Source organism: Otolemur garnettii, unplaced genomic scaffold (genome assembly GCF_000181295.1).
Source record: "Otolemur garnettii isolate 467f Iridium unplaced genomic scaffold, OtoGar3 scaffold00038, whole genome shotgun sequence".
Classification (NCBI taxonomy): domain Eukaryota; kingdom Metazoa; phylum Chordata; class Mammalia; order Primates; family Galagidae; genus Otolemur; species Otolemur garnettii.
The window spans coordinates 6047749-6066021 of NW_003852433.1; positions in this window are offsets into that span (position 1 = coordinate 6047749).

Here is an 18273-nt window from a genome sequence, read left to right on the forward strand (position 1 = left end):
TGAGTGAATGTATGAATGAAATTGGAAATACAGCCTGCCTGGGCTTAGCTAAATAGCTGTGCCAGCCTCTCTTGGCAACCACAGCTAATGTTCAATGGTCCCTCCTAATTATTCATTACTATAACTCACTCATTCATTCATTCATCATTTCTCATTTATATTTACTGAATTCCTGCTTTGGGCCACGTCCTAAACACTGGGTGGCAATCTCATTTTAACCAGAGCGAGAATTTGGGAACTGATCTCTTTTGCCTGTCCCCACTGCCCCACACACCTGTGTTTTGATCGATGGCTCCCCAGAAGCCACCCAGCCGTGCTCACACAATAAAAGGAGAGAAGAAAATTTAATAAGATTCCAAATTGCCTTCCCTTGAATTCAAATTGCTTCATATATTATGTTCATGATAACTACTGTAGTTCCTATTTTTTTTCTCAAGCCCCCTCCCTTTATTGCTAATACAAGTTCTTGTGTTAATGAATTCTAGATTTTCATTTAATAAATGTTGCGTAGGAAGCTTCATTATTTGCAACTTCATCAATCTAAAGCAGACACACAAGTGCCCCTTTCCTAAGTACCTGGGATCAATAGAGCATGATTCTCACGTTCTGGGGCCTTACACGCTGCCACTAAGAAGAATTCAGTAATTGAAAAGACCTTATAAATCAATACAGCCAAATTGAAAACTCCAAGAGAACTCCACATCATTCACCGAGGCACTTGTTAAGACTTCTCTTTACTTTCAGAGGGAAAGAAAACAACACTGGGAGAAAGGCTGAAGAGGGGGAGAAAGGAAACAGATATTTCTATTTAATCCTAATCACTTGGCAGAGACAGCCGAGTGTCTACTTGGATTCAATTTAGCTTTGATTACTTGGCCTGATTAATTTTTTTTTGTCTTTGCCTCTCTTCAAACATAAGATGGCTCCACTCCAGATCACCTAGCAGTGGTTTCTGAGCCTCTTCCAGGGAGAAATAGAGACAAAGACAGAATTCCAATTTCCATGAAGCCCGCCATAGAGCAGGTACTGAATAAATGTTGTGGACTATTCCCCCCTACTCATTTTCCTTGCCTGACAGTTCTCTACCATAGATACTAAAGTAGAATGAAATTTTTGTTGAGTTTCCACAATGAAAGTTGAGTTGGTTCCACTACCACTGTACTCCTATTTGCTTTCTGGTTGTGGTCATCAAATCAGCTTTAGAAACTGCAGATTGCCCACCCAACAGGGAGAAGAATAATCTGTCAGTTGATGGCAGCACATAGATGTTTGAGTATTTCAAAGATGCCTCAAACTCCACCAGTGCAAAACTCAGTGGAGCCTGTCACAGACACCCCCATTCCCAACCTCCCCACTTTACGTGCTTCTCCTCCTGCATGCTTTGCTCAGAAGACGGCACCTCTGTCCATCTAATAGGACGAACAACACCTCTGCCTCCTACTTCCTACCTCCTGCTTTGCCACTTCACATATGTCCAATCCCCAGCCAAGCCCTTGCCTCCACTCTACTTAAATACTTCTGGATTCTACCCACCTCTCTCCATGTCCATTACCAGCACTCTACTCCACGCCATCTCCTTCTCATATCACCACAATTGTCTTCTAAGTGATCTCCCCCCCTCATTCTTGCCTTTCCCAACTCAAGGGTCCTTCCTAAGCTGCATATCTGACCGTGTCCCATGCCTGTTATAAAATCCTTCAATGGATTTGCCTTTGATTTTGGATTAAGGACAAATTCTTTGTACTTTATAAAGGAAAAAGAGGTATGGCCCCTGCTGATCTTTCTTTCCTCATGTTGTAGACTAAAGACAGCTTCTTCTTCCCTCTGAGCCTTTGCACATGCTGTTCCCCCCTGCCTGGAATGCTCTTCCTCCTAAATCTTTTTTTTTTTTTTTTTTTTTTTTTTGCTGGTAACACTTATCAGGGTTATAATTAAGGAATTTTGTGTGCAATTATGTGTGTAAATAGTTTTTGTCTAAGTAGATTGTAAGCACCATGAGGCAGGGTCCCCTCTTTGTGGTAGGGACCTGAAGAATTTAAGACTCACAATAAATCCTACTTAACCACATAAATGAAGTTGTTCCTGACAAACTGAAAAGAGTGGTAATTATTTAAATATATTTATTATAGCTGTTAAATGAAAAAACAGTGAGTGTAGAGATGCATAGACAAAGGCCAGAATTTTAGTATATAGGCTTGCCATAGTTACAATGTGCAATTATTTAAATTGCACACAAACTTTATGGCCACCCTGTATATAGCAAAAAGATGAAAAGAGGATCTCACCTCCCTGAAAAGTAGAATTATATGTTGTATAAGTCAGGGTTCTCCAGAGAAACAGAACCAATCAGAGAGAGAGAAAGTTATTATAAGGAATTGGCTTGCACAATTATGGAGGCCAAAAAGTCCCAAGATCAGCAGCCAGCAAACTGGAGACCCAGGAAAGAAGATGGTAAATTGCAGGTCTGAGAACAGGAAAAGGCAGATTTTTTTTCCTGCACAAGTAGAGAGGCAGGAGGAGTTCCTATTTACTATTCAGCCCCTCAAATGATTGCATGAGGCCCACTCACATCACAAAGGAAAATCTACTTTCTTCGGTCTACAAATTCAACCGTTAATTTCATCCATAAACACCCTCACAGAGACACCCAGGACAGTGTTGGAGCAATATCTGGCCACCCCATGCTCAGTCAAGTTGACATATAAAATCAGCCATCAGCCTCGGTGCCTGTAGCTCAGTGGTTGGGGAGCTCAAACCCAGCCCCTGGGCCAGCTAAACAACAATGACAACTGTAACAATAAAATAGCTAGGACTATAGGTGCCCACAACAAAAAAATAGCCAGGCCTTGTGGCTGGCACCTGTAGTCCCAGCTACTTGGGAAGCTGAGTCAAGAGAATCACTTAGGCCCAAATGTTTGAGGTTGCTGTGAGCTGTGATGCCATAGCGCTCTATTTAGACTCTGTCTCAAATAAATAAGTAAATAAGTAAAATCAGCCATGACATGGACTATTTGCATGTCCTTTATGGTTGTTTTTATCTGTTAATGTTTCAACAATGGACATGTATTCTTTCTTTAGTTATAAAGATAATAGTCATTTTACTTTTATAAATAGTTTTTCTTTTCATTTGTCTAGCAATGCATGACACTGTTGGCTGGTAAGTGATCTGTGCAGATTACAAGACTAGGACAAACATTCAACATGAAAAATATTGACCTTTAGGGTTTTTCATTTATTCAGATGTGGGGAGGGGGTCAGAATAACTGAGCTGGATACTGAAAGTCCCAACTCTACCACTGAATCCTTTCCTGACTCTCCGTTTTCTCTGCTATAAGATGGAGATGATAAGGTTGCACCTGTGGCTCAAGGAGTAGGGCACTGGTCCCATATACCAGGGGTGGCAGGTTCAAGCCCAGCCCCAGCCAAAAAACTGCCAAAAAAAAAGACGGCGATGATAAACCTACCTCATAGGTGGTCTATGTGAAATGAGGTAAGATGTGGCCGGCCAGGGTGAGTCCAATGTCACCTTGAGGTGGGAGACGGTATTTGTAATGTTTAAGAAGGAGCAAAATAATAGAGTTGGAGCCCTAGCCTGGACACCTACCAGCTATGTGGTCTTAATCAAAGCAGTTAAACGCTCTGAGCCTTGCTTTTCACATTTATAAAGTGGAATCCCGCTAGTGTGAACTAAAATAAAGTCTTAAGCTCCCCCCTCCCCAGCTGATTGAATGGACCCGCTCATGGCCAGAGAAATCTGCAGAAATACTCTAAAGCTGAGTTACCAGCCCTAAGAAGGCAGGTCGGACGTGCTTTGTCCTGCTGCCCTCCCTCCTTGGAGGGATCCTTGGTGACTCGTTTACAAGCCTGGGGTATATGTCCAATACATGCCCAGGGGCTTGTTCTGATTAGTAGATTTCCTTTCCTTAACATAAAACATTTCAAGCCTTTAGACAAAGCTTCATTTCTGATAAGATTGAGGACAAAGAATAAAAATATTCACAATATATTTAAATAGAAATATAAGGTTTTCTTTGCTTTTAAAGACTGGTTTATAGCCTTTCCATTTTGCATAAGACAAGCAGCAATATATTAATAACATAATGAAGTTTCTCTAGTAAAAGAAAAAAAAAGCTTCATTTCTTTAACCAATTACAAATGAAAGAATCTTTAAACCTACCTGTAACCTGTAAGCATCCTGCTTTGAGATGTCCCTCTTTTTTAGGTCAAACCAATGTATATCTCCCCTGTATTGATTTATGGCTTTACATGTAATTCCTAGAAATATATAAAACCAAACTATAACCCGAACATAGCAAATCCACTTGCTCAAGGCTTCCTGGGTGTTACTTACTCTGGCCATGGTCCTTATACTTAACTCAGAATATTTAATTTAAACTTTAAATTATTTTACAGACTTCCAGTTCCTTTCTGTTGACACCAGCACCAGCTTCATCAGGGTCATTGTTGTGGGAATTAAATGAAGTCACACAGGTCAGCGCCTCACCGCCCTGACTCCACCATGTTGCCACCCCCCACACCACCCTAACCCCTATCCCAAGACAGCTCCACTCACACCCCTAATCCTGATTTACATATCGTTCTTTGGCTTTTCCCTGCAGAATCACCATTAATTCAAGATGTCCTTGGGAAAAGTCCTTCCCAGCCCTCAGCACCCTTACCTCATTCTCTCTGCCAAGCCCATAGGCAGCCAATCCCACAGGGAAATCTCAAAAATGAAAAGGCCAGAACACCACTTCCTAAAAGAGATCAAACCTACCTTCCTAATTTCTTAAATACAGAGGTGAAAGTAACACGGTCCGTGGCTGAAAGCATGGATCAGGCTATACTCATTAAGCCCTCAGAGCCCACCCTGAGCCCCCCAGCATGAGAGGGAAGGAGAAGGGAGGGGGAGGAAGTGAGGTGGTGGGTGCATTTAAGAAAAGGGAAGTTGTTCGAGACTTGAAAAAATTAAAGGAAATTCGAATTAAAATAACAAAAGGATAACTTTTTGCCAATCAGATTAGCAAAAACAAAAATGCTGGGAAATGTCCTACAAGGCAAGTGACAAGGAACACCAGCACTGCCTCTTCCAAGGGCAATGGAAGCTGCATCAAAATTCAAGGCTTGCATAACTTCTCCCCTCCCGACTCCAATTCCAAGATCCATTTTTCTACAGAAATTCATGTGCACAAATATATATGGAACAAGCGTGCATAAAACAAACATAAAATTAAATGTCCATCAACAGGGGAATGGATAATATTCTGTCAGGATATTAAATCTCTCTTCTTAAAAATGAAGTTTTCCCTGTGTGCTCAAGACATATTTATAATATATTAAAAGGAAAAGAAATGCTAGGTGGCACCTGTGGCTCAGTGGGTAGGACGCTGGCCCCATATACTGAGGGTGGTGGTGAGAGAGGATACTGGAGAGGGGCGAGGTCCGGGAGAACAGGTCTTCTCAGGGAGACCACGAGGATGCACCTGCAGGGCCCTCTCTATGGTGACTCAGCTCTTGGGAATTTATAGGCTTAACCTCCTGGAACTTGGAGATTTCCAAGTTCTGTGAAATCCCGTAGTTCTGTAGGGGCTGGAGTAGCATCTCCCACTTGATTCAAACTGGCCAATGGGAAGGGTGCCTGTGGGGTGGAACTTTTTGACTGTCAATAAAAAGGAAAGACCAAGCCAGTCGGGGAGCGCGGCCATTTGGAAATCTTCTATGCTGTAAGTTCCCGGCGGATGAATAAAGCCCTTCCTCTTATAACCAGGGTGTTTGGGTGCTCTTTCTCTCTGTTGGGCCTCGTCTTCCTGCAACAGTGGGTTCAAATCTGGCCCCAGCCAAACTGCAACTAAAATATAGCTGGGATTTGTGGCGGGCACCTGTAGTCCCAGCTACTAGGGAGGCTGAGGCAAAAGAATCACCTAAGTCCAGGAGTTGGAGGTTGCTGTGAGCTGTGACACCACAGCACTCTACCGAGGGTGGCAAAGTGAGACTCTGTCTCTGCAAAAAAAAAAGAAGGCAAATAAATGCAAAATAACATACAGGCAAACACAGAGAAAAAACCCTGTGAGTGTGCACTGCTAAAGAGTGGACACATCTGGAGAGAGGAGAAGTCGGGCTTGTACTTTGTATTCTAAACAAAAAAGAAAAATACCTAAGGGGAAAACTAAATAAGTGAGGCATATGACTTCACATGTAATTCTTAAAAATATATAAAACCAAACTGTAAATCCAAAATATAAACTATATAAAACCAACCATAGCAAATCCACTTGCTCAAGGCTTCCTGGGTGTTACTTACTCCGGCCATGGTCCTCATACTTGACTCAGAATATTTAATTTAAACTTTAAATTATTTTACAGACTTTCAGTTCCTTTCTGTTGACACCAGCACCAGCTTCATCAGGGTCATTGTTGTGGGAATTAAATGAAGTCACACAGGTCAGCGCCTCACCGCCCTGATTCCACCATATTTCCACCCCCATACCACCCTAACCCCTATCCCAAGACAGCTCCACTCACACCCCTAAAGACCTCTCTTTCCCAACAGCATTTCAATCCCTGCCATCCTTTTTGTTGTTTTTATTTTAGCCTACAGTGTTGCAGGAAGACGAGGCCCAACGGAGAGAAAGAGCACTCAAACACCATGTTTATAAGAAGAAGGGCTTCATTCACCAGCCAGGAGCTTACAGCATAGAAGAATTCCAAATGGCCCCATTCCCCGACTGGCTTGGGCTTTCTCTTTTTATCTACAGTCAATAAGTTCCTCCCCAGGGACCTTTCTCACTGGCCAGTTTGAATCAAGCAGGAGATGTTGTTCCAGCCCCCACAGAACTACAGAATTTCACAGAAGTGGAAATTTCCACATTCCAGGAAGTTAAGTTTACAAATTCCCAAGAGCTGAGTCACCATGGAGCGGACCCTGCAGGTGTATCCTTGTGGTCTCCTTGAGAAGACCTGTCCTCCTAGACTAAGGTGACCAGATTTTAACATTGGTAAAGTCGGACACCATTGAAGGGAAGCGGGGCAGGGCGGGGGCGGGGCCTGACAACAATGCAAACTTTGATAAGCAGTTCTCAATAATCACTTCTCAACAATTATTTGTTATTATTACAGTTTAACATTATAAATTTAACAAAAACAATATAAAACTCATATTCTGGTGAAATAGCCACATGGCAGCCGAAAACCGTATATTCCCTTACCGTTCTCCCGCCCGATCGTGCATTCTTTCCAAAAATTGGGACTTTTTTAAAATGCCTCGGGACGTGGGACAAATTGTTAAAAATCGGGACTGTCCCACCAAAAGCGAGACGTCTGGTCACCCTATGCTAGACCTCATCCTTCTTGGGTATCCTCTCTCAACAGCACCTAGTATTCCCAGGAAGTCTCCCATCTGAGTACTAACCAGGCCTGACCCTGCTTAGCTTCGTGAGTTCATATGAGATTGGGCACATTCAGGGTGGTATGGCTGTATGCCTTGCTATCTCCGGCACACCTCAATAAGAAGGTAGATGTCAGCCCCAATTTTAAGCATTCAGAAGGCTCTCAGACATAGGCCTTGCTCAGTCTTCTCTGACCATTCCCCAAGCCTACAATCAGACTGGCATCCAACCTGTAAGAGCCCCCCTGGGGGCTGGGCTCCCTGACACAGGCTACTGTAAATACAGAGGAGGTCTAGGCAAGGGTCCACATGACGTATAGTCTTGTGTGATCTTCTCATTTTGTCTTTTTGTACATCTTGGTTTAAATTTTGTTTCTTTCACTTTTGTCTTTTTGTAAATCTTGATTTTGTTACCTTTGGCATGTTTTCTCCCCTTCCAGATAATTTCACAAGGGTTATTGTATTCTTTTAGACTTTCTTGGTTCTAAGAGAGAGAAACCCAATTAGCAAAAGGTGAAGTTGTTAGAAGCGTTTGATTAATTTTGCCGTTGCTCCTGCCCCCTGTAGTTGCTATTAAAGGCAGGAGACTTGGCTAGGTTTCAGGAACAGTTGGATCCAGGAATTTACACATCATCATAAATTTCTTAATCTCCCTCGTTTGCTCATCTCTGCTTTTTTTTTTTTCTTCAGTGTGAAGTCTCTTTTTACTTGTAAGTGAAACCCAATTGAAATTGGCTTTAGCCAAAAAAAGTAGGGTAGAGGATATTTACTGGCTCACATAAAGGAAAACTCCAGGGCTGACTTCAAGAACTTCATATAGTTGCCAAAACTATGTAAATTACATATTCACCCTGGAATCCAGGATACGGAGCCAGTTCTATCCAACTCACAGAAACTCAGAGTGGGAAAAGGGTCATTCCTGCAAAGATAAGTCAGGATGTTGTCACCAAAAAAGGTAGGAGAGTAGGTAGAAACAATACCAGAGAGCCTATCTCTCCTTCTCTCTCTTACTCTCTCCCCTCATTCTCTCTCTCCCTGAAAAATGATTTCTTCAGGCTCTCTGATCTTCATGGTGGGAAATAGGACTACTAACAAATTCCAAATCCACTTAGCCTTACTCTCTCAATTCCAAGCCAAAACTCTCCATGAGGGTTTTGTATCAATTATCTACGGATGGATAACAAATTATCTCAAAACCAAATGGTTTAACAACATGTATTATCTCACATAATTTTTGTGGTTCAGGAAGCCAGGGCCAGCTTAGCTGTGTGGCTACAGCTCTGTGCCTCTCATGCCAGAAATCATCGAAAGCCTTGACTGAGGTTGGAGAATCCATTCCCAAAATAAGTCACTCACGTAGCGGGCAAGTCAGTGCTGATGAGTGCAGCTCCTCACTACAATGATCCGTAGGCTACCAGAGTGCTCTCACAACACGGCAGCTGGCTTCACCTAAAAGGAATGATCCAAGATAGAGAACATCTGGCAGGAACCATCCTCTTCATGACCACCCTCAGAAATCACACACTCTCATTCTATTCATCAAAAGCAAGTCCCTACGTCCAGCCCCTATTCAATGGGAGGAAGAACTTTACTTTTTGAAGGAAGGAGTATCAAAGAAGAACCTGTGAATGTATTTTTAAACCACTACAAAACTAATTAGTCTTTCGTGGGTCCACTTTTCACCCTTAAACCCGTCAATTGTAACCAGACGCAGGATTACACTATACCATGGCTGCTCCCATTATTGTGCCCAGGAATTCCAAAAGGATTACACTGCCAAACAAGATAAATTTAAAGAGAAGTCCTTTTATTGAAGAGCTGGCTGGCAACTGCCTCAGTGTCCCAACATGGGGTTTCTGAGAGCAGCCCCAAGTGCTTAAGGGGTCGGATTTTTAAGGCTTGTGCATCCTGGTAGGGCAGCAAGTAAGCATTGTATAGAAGCAGAATTTTGCAGTTAGTCAGTCATACATTATGCATCTTAGTTTCAGTACTTTCCCCACTAAGCACTGTTTAAAAGTCAGTCTGGGAACAGTTGGTACCTCCCGGTCTGTTGCCCAGGGAGTTAGCCAAGCAAGAAACTAGGACTGAACTAGAAGCAAGAAATCAATTAGTACTTTCTCATTTATCTTGGGGGTGAACTAAACTTATTTCATTTCTTTTTGTTGTTATTGTTGTTTGTTTATTTGTTTGAAAGCTTGCAGTCCAGAAATTTGCCAGGAATTAACTGGTATTTTTCCATTATAGCCTAGGCCTGACACCTTTCTATCTTAGCCTAGGCCCACTAGGCCTAACACTATTACAATCCTGTGGTATGAATAGAGATAAATTTCTTGAAAGGGGGATGTACAACCAAAGAAGAAATAACTCTTTTCCTCCAGCTCCAGAAAAAAGAAAAATCCCAGGGAAGAATTCTGATTGGCTCAGTTTGCATCACATGCCCCTGTCAAAAGCCATCAACCCCTGAAGTTGGGGGCAGAATTTTTTTCTAAAATATTGAGGTGGAGGAAAGATCTCAATGTTTATGCCAAACAGTCCCTACTCTGTGACTTTAGACAGGCCACTTTATCTTTTTGTATCTTCATCATACACTAAATAGAGATGAAGCCTTTTATATAGAATTGTCATAACTGTTAGATAATAACTATGATGCACAATGTTTAGTTACATAAATTTCTATTAAAATTCTGGCTTGGGGCAGTGGCTTTTTCCTATAACACTAGCACTTTGGGAGGCCAAGACTGCTTGAGGCCAGGAGTTTGAGACCAGCATAAGTGAGAGTAAGACTCCTGTCTCTATAAAAAAAAAAAATAGAAAAATTGGCTTGATGTGGTGGTACATACCTGTAGTTTCAGCTACTACAGGAGCTGAGGAGCTGAGGCAGGAAGATCACTCAAGCCCAGGAGTTTAATGTTGCAATGGGCTATGATGAATCCATTGCACTATAGCCCAGGTGACAGAGTGAGATCCTGTGTCAAAAAAGAAAAATGAAAAAAAAATCCTTATTGTTATAATTACATATATTGGCATATATTGGCATTTTTAAGAAGTAATTTACGATTGGAAAGTCGGAGGCTCACTCTTCATTTCTAATTCTTTTAATTCTCACCTCCTCACTGCAATTGACTTTATCCACAAGCAGGCTTTCCTCATCAAAACATAACAGCTGCAGTAGTTCTGGGCATCACGTTGAAATCCACATGTTCTATAAACAAGAACGTCCTCTTTAACTTCACAGGGGAAAGTCCTAACATTTACTTGGATTGGCTGACTTAGGTCGCGTGCCCCTCACAACCAATCACGGTATCCAGGAAACCGGCCTACACTGGATTGGCTTAAGCCAATCAAAATCCCTGGTGGCCAGGGGCGGAGTCAATATCCCAGGAGCACAAGAGAAATAGGATAGGGGTAGAATGAAAATCAGTAATATAAGGAAAGAGGGTAAGAGAGAACGGGCACTATAGGCCAGGGTCAGTAGCCAGTTTTTATAAATAAAGTTTTATAGAACACAGTCACACTCATTGGTCTATATATTGTCTACAGCCGCTTTTGTGCTACAATAGCAGGGTGGAAAAGTTGCAAAAGGAACCATATGGGTTGCAATGCCAAAAAATGTTTAGTATAAGGTCCTTTATGGAAAATGTTTGCAGACAGCTACATGCAGGCAAACATAGAATTTTGCCTGTACTCAAAAAATATTTTTCCCTCCCCGAATCTTCCTCTGTTGAGAGACATCATGACAAACCAGCAGAGCAGGCACCTGCAGGCAGAAGAATTCTCCCAGAGTCCATCATCTCCTACCCCCGGCCAATGAGCAAACACGTAGTGTGAGTTCACAACAGGCAGAGGACCGTTGAAAAGAGCTTTCACGGCTGCTAGAGCACGGGGCCTCTGACTCCATTACCCATCACGGAACTTCACCATTCAAAGATCAACGACGTGCAGCCGAGATGATGCTGGCAAGCCAGGGAGTGTGGATCCCGATTTTTCCTGTGTGATAAATGGGGAGCAATCTCCAGGAACTCTAGCCTGGAAGACAGCCCTAGTTAAATTATTTTCTCGCCCAGCTGAGAGATGGCCGGTGTGGAGGAGACGTACTCAGGCAGCATGCTAACTAACTAGACTCAGCATCAGTTCACAGTCCAGAGCAACACACGGGGCCTCCTCCTTCACACTAAGAGCAGGAGGATTCCACCCTGGCACTGGCCTCCCTGCCACTCCCGTGGTGAAGAAGATTACTGGTCTGTGTAGTGCCTGCTCACCTCAGATGCACTTGTCCATTGAGATCACTGTTTTCAAGCTCGTCCAGTGACAGAGAACATGTACATCATGGTGTCCTTGCAGTCACTTGACATACTTGCTTATTAAACTTAAAACGTTAATGCAATGGCTAACTGGACAGGCATTAGAGATGGGCAGAGTGGTTCAAATCCCAGCTCAACTTACCATTTACCATGGGCAAGTGTCTTAGTTGGGGACCACCCAGAACTCACTCTGAGATGGGGTTCGAGTGTACATAGCTAATTTAGAAGGTGACCTCTGGAAGCACCAGCATGGAATACAGGAAGAAAAGGAGCCAGTGAACCAGATGCATCAAAGAAGCTGTCACTGTGGGCACCTGGAGCTGAATTCCGCAAGTCAGCCTCTGTGGTCACACACCCAAGCAGCAAGGAGACTGGGGGGAGCTAAGGTTCCAACTCCCAGGTGTCATTATCCGAAGGCGGCTGTCGGGACACTGACTCCCTGGCACTTCTTGGCTGCTGTGTACAGGGACTCTGGTGGCCAGAGAGAACACTTTGGGCAGAGAGCTGCTGACACTGGAAGGTGGAGGTAAGGTGGAGGTCCAGCCCATGGGCTCTAAAGTGGTAAAACCCCAGGGAGTTTTACCCAAAGGGTGGGTCTTTGGAGGGGCACCAATAACATATGGTATGGCAAGCAATCTAATCTCTCTGAGACTCAGTTTCCTCATGGATAAAATGGAATAACATCTAATATCATGCAGTTGCTTTGAGGGGTAAAATCAATACTGTAAGTTAAAATATTCAGCACAGTGTCTATCACTAGTAAACATTTAGTACATAAATAGCTATATTTAAAGATGCAGTCTGCTAAACATGTAAGGTATGCCATGATCATATTTTGGTTGGTTTGTTTGTGACAGAATCTCACTCTGTTGCCCTAGGTAGAGTGCCAAGGCATCATAGGTCACAGCAACCTCAATCTCCTGCGCTCAAGAGATCCTCTTGTCTCAGCGTCCCCAGTACCTGGGATTACAGACACCCTCCACAATGCTCAGCTAGTTTTTTCTATTTTTGAATAGAGATGGGATCTCACTCTTGCTCAGGCTAGTCTTGAATTCCTGAGCTCAAGCAATCCTCCCACCTCAGCCATGCAGAGTGTTAGGATTACAGGCATGAGCACCAGGCCCAGCCTCATGATCATGTGGTAATCAACTCTGAGCCCCCACTCCACGGAGTTAGCCAGGAATTCAATCTCCCTATTTGGGGGTGGTTCTTCTACCTCCTAAGATTATATTAGACTCAGAGGGGCTTAACGTGGGGCTAAGAAACAAAGCATGTGGTGTGGGCTTTGGTGCCTCATGACCTCACTGGTGTGCTCATGGTCCAACGCTGCAGAGCCCTTTAAGTGCAACCACAGGAATCTTCATGGAAAGTGGAAGACCCAAAATCTGGGGTCCAACTTATTTCAGTGCACCCCAGCCATTCTGCATATCCCTATCCAGAGCTCTCACTGGATCTCTCAGTGAGAGTCCAGCCATATCCTCAAGGCACCTGCAGAGAGCTCCCATCCCTCAGGTGCTGAGGACTCTCCCTTCTTCTTTCACTATTGCTGCCTCTTCCCAGTTCCCCATTTCTGTTTTGAGCTATAATCCAGATGTTGGGAACTAAAAGGAAAGCAAAATGGTCTAAGTTCCCTGAGACAGCAGAGTGCCTTTTAGGAGTGGGTCTCACCTGCCAGCATCATCTGGGCTGCACATCATGGATCTTTGCATGGTGACGTTCTGTGATGGGTGGTGGAGTCAGCCTGTGAACTGCAGCAGCTGTGAGTGCCCTCAACAGCCCAGTCCTCTGCCTGATGTGAATGCACAGGCTTTGTACTCACTGGCTATGAAGTAGGTTTTTATGAACCCTGCCTGCAGACAACTGCTCTTCTAGTTTATCACGATGTCCTAACAAGACAGTGAAGGAAACAAACATTAATTGAGCCCCAATTGTAGCAGACATTGCGTGTCCGCCTACCCAGCATCCTTTCTCCTTCCCTTTCCTAACAGTGCGCAATACAGAGAATTTGCTTACAACTCCCATCTATTCTGATTCTCTCCCTGTAGCAAAACAAAACCAGAATTAATTGTTTTACAATTGTGTTACAATGAATTATCCTGTCACATACAATTTTGTGCTAAATCAGCTGTCATACCAAATTCTAATATAAGCCAGGAGCAAGAGCCAACGATCTAATGAGAAAAGGATGGAAGAAAAAGCCAGAACCATAAATTCTACTCATTCAGAGTTTGTTTTGCTTTCTTTTTCTATGAATTAAAAGCAAGTTAATTTCTATACAGAAGAGTGTTCGGTATACAGTAAGTGTTCAATACATGTGCAGCCCAGCAGAGCAGATATTCTTTTCTAAAGACACATCATGCTTTGAGAAACAGAGTATGTGTTATTTCCCTCAGAGTGACCAGATGCCTGGCTTCTGAAAACAAACAAAATAATTCCTTTTTCCCGGGAAATGGAAGGGTAATCTAGGAAACTGTGACCTTGCCTCATCCCTATCAAAGGGATCAGATGCATGAAAATTTAACACAGATCATCTGAAGCTATTTGGGGCTTTCACATTTCAAAGTGAGTTTAGCTCAGGTTTCATGTTTTTGTTTTTGTTTATTGAGACAGAGTCTCACTCTGTCCCCCTGGATAGAGCGCTGTGGCATCACGTGTCACACCAACCTCCTGAGTAGCTGGGGCTATACATGCCTGCCCACCTAGTTTTTCTATTTTTAGTAGAGATGGGGTCTTAGTCTTTTCTCAGACTGGTCTGGACCTCCTGAGCTCAGGCAGTCCACCCGTCTCGGCCTCCCAGAGTGCTAGCTCAATTATTATCCTATGCAAGACTTTGCCAGTGTCAGAAACCCAACTCAAATGGACTTAAGCCTAAAGTACTGGCTGGTGTAACTTGAAAGTTCAGGTGTGGTTTGATCCAAGGGCTCAAAAGACAAATTCCAGCTTTCTGAATGGTGACATTCCGCCGTGGTGAATGAGTAATGGATAACAGAGCAATGGTGTCAGAGCCCTGTGCATCATGATTCGGTTTTAATATTTTTTATGTCTCTGTGTTGGCTTCATTCTCAGGCAGATGCTTCCCCCAGCATAATGAAACAACTAACAGCAGTTTCATTTCCCACTTACATCTCACCAGCTCAGGATGCTCAGCAGAATATCTTTATTTATTTATTTAGATACAGAGTCTCACTTTATCACCCATGGTAAAGTGCCATGGTGTCACAGCTCACGGCAACCACCAGCTATTGGGCTTGGGCGATTCTCTTGCCTCAGCCTCCCGAGTAGCTGGAACTATAGGCGCCCACCACAATGCCTGGCTATTTTGTTGTTGTTGTTGTTGCAGTTTGGCCGGGGCCAGGTTTGAACCCACCACCCTTGGTATATGGGGCCAGCACCCTACTCACTGAGCCACAGGTGCTGCCCAAAAGAATATCTTTAGAAGTATCTCCTTCAGAAGTCCTGGAACTCACTCCGATTGGATCAGCTCGGGTCTTGTGCCTTCTGTAAACCAATTGTTGCTGCTAGAGATGTTATAAGTGCTCCAATTTGGCCTAGGCAAAGTTGCCTATCCAAGGAGCCAAGAATGGGGCGAATTCAAACCACACTGATTCAGAGTGGGCAAGCTAGCTCAACAAATTTGACAGATGCCATCAGAAGAAGGATGCTGTCCCTTCAGCATCTCACCTGATCTTTAAAATGATCCCAAAAATGATTATTGGAGTTTGTTACTTTTTTTTTAAGAGACAAGGACTTACTGTGAGACCCAGGATAAAGTGCAGTGGTGCTGGGTGGCGCCTGTGGCTCAAAGGAGTGGGCACCAGCCCCATACACCAGAAGTGGTGGGTTCAAACCCAACCCCAGCCAAAAACTGCAAAAAAAAAAAGTACAGTGGTACCATCAGAGCTCACTGCAACTTCAAATTCCTGGCCTCAAGCAAACCTCCTGCCTCCAGCCTCGCTAAGTGCTGGGATTATTGGCATGAATCACCACACTTAACCATTGTTAATATCAAAACCATACACACTTATTGTAATAATCATCTTCATTGTAGAAACCAAGAAACTAAGGCTCGGAAGGACCAAGTAACACCCGAGTTCTCATAGTCAAACAAGAGAGAGCTAGGGTCCATTCTTTCAATCTGTCTGATTCCAAGGTGGAGGTCCATCACCACTGGGCAGGTCTGCCCAAAGTCCATTTATGGCCAATGGTCTGTTTTCAGGATTGTTTCGACTCTTCTATTTTATACAAAGAGACCAATCAGCATTTCTCACCCTCTGCTCCCACATCCCAGAGAAGCAAATCTTAGAAGCCCCTTGCAGCCACCTTGAAGGAGAACTGATTACTTAGTAATTTGGTGCTGGGCAAATGCATTTTTCTGGCTGGCAAGTCCATCATCACCACCAACTGTGGTGCTTTGCTGATGTTAGGTAAGTAACACCAGATATATTTGCCCCATTATTCTGACCACCCCACATCCTGAAAATGAGCAAGCAGACAGGAGTGGCGGAGGAAATGATTGTCAACATGGTGTAGCTGAAAGATCTGTCCTCCAAGACTCCACGTCCAAAGAATAGACTGAGGGCCCCCTCTCTACAGGGACCCGTGTGTAGAAGGTACCAACAGCCTGGAGCTTGGGCATCCCCTTCACCCAGGAAATCCACTTCAGGGCATTTATCCCAAGAACATCATCAAAGACGTGAGAAATGATGGATGTACCGGTGTCTTCCAAAATGTGGTACTCAGTACGTCCACAATAGAATCCCCTGGGCACTTGTTTATAAAGAGGACCCTTGAGCTCCCACACCTACACCTGTGAAATCAGAATCTTCCAGGCTGTGACATCCAGCTTCCAAGATGGTCCTCCGTGAGTCCTGCCCGCTACTGTACCCTCAGTATCACATGCACCTTGGATAGTCCCCTCTCATCTTGAACAGGGTGACTGACCTGTATAACCAATGCAAGGAACATTGTGCAAGTGACGAGAGTGACTTCTGAGGCTGGGTCATAAGAGACCTTGCAGCTTCTGTCTCACCATCTCCAGGATCACTCATTCTGAGAGAGGTTGGTCTCCATGTCTTAAGGACACTGAGGCAGCCCTACAGAGAACTCCACATGCCAGGAACTAAATTCTGCCCCAACCCAGACCTGACAGCTATGTGAGAAAGTCACCTTGGAAATGCAGGCCCCAGCCCCCTCATCTTGACTACTGCCTCACAAAGAGACCCCAAGCCAAAATCAGCTAGCTTAGGACACTCCCTAAAACCAAGTGAAGCCATGGACGATCATTGGTGTTTTAAGCTGCCAGGTTTGGGAGCGATGTGTGATTGGGCAGTAATTATTTCACAGGGTGAGCACAGGGTCTACACATTTAGAAGCTCCCTGGGAAAGCTAGATGCACACTCACGTCTGAAAACACTACAGGCCACTGGTGTCCCTGCGGCATTGTTTAGATAGTAGCATCAATGCCCTCTAGGGGATTAGAGAAGCAAGTCACAGTTCACCCTCAGGATGGACCCCAATGCAGAGAAGCAGACAGCTTTTTCCAAAGGCAACTGAGCATTTCATGACATATTGAATAAAAAATCAGTTAACACATATAATGCGTCGTATAATCCTATTTTGTTTTATATACAAGATTATTATATAATCCCTCATACCTTAGCCTAGGATATGTATGAATCTATTCTTCATTCCTTAAAGGTCTTTTGATACTATTTTTTGTCAGACAGAGTCTCACTCTCTCACTCCAGGCTAGAGTGCTATAGCCTCACCCTAGCTCACAGCAACCTCAAACTCCTGGGTTCAAAAGATGCTCTTGTCTCAGCCTCCTGAGTAGTTGGGACTACAGACACCCTCCACAACACCTGGTTAATTTTTCTAGGGGGTCTTACTCTTGCTCAGGCTGGTCTTGAATTCCTTATCTCAAGCAATCCTCTTGCCTTGGCCTCCCAGAGTGCTATGATTACAGGCTTGAGCCACTGCACTGGGCAAGAAGTTCTTTTTCCTTCCAAATTATTAAGGTACAAGCCCATCATAACCTAATTGCTTGGAATTAGCCTCAGCTGCTTCTGAGTTTCCCACAACTCCATCCACCTGAGCTCAGGAATGTCCTTTTGGCCACTGCATCCTGCTCTCCCATCACTGTAGTCTGCTGCGACAGCTCCCAAACCCTGCCCAAATTTACCCCATGCAGGAATACGAGCCCTCACAAAGATCCAGGTAAGACCAAGCAGTTGTTTGTTTATTTGTTTGTTTCACACACAGAATACATAAAAATAATTCCATCATGAAAATTAGTCTGAAAGGAAGGGGAAGTGGAGGCACCGAAGCACAGTGACTCCAATCCTGGCTCCATCTCTTACTTAAATCGGGCACATTTTTTTCATCTTTGCTGTCCTGCTGCCCTGCACAATTCTGGGGCCACCATACCTATGACATTCTGTGGATAGAGCACCCCCTGGAGTTCCTTTTGTTTTCTCATCTGTAAAATGGGGGCTATAATCATAACTCATGGGGCCATTGTCAGGATTGAGCAAGTTCAAGTATAGCCCTTCACAGAGTGAGCACTCGACAAATGGCACCTGCTATTTG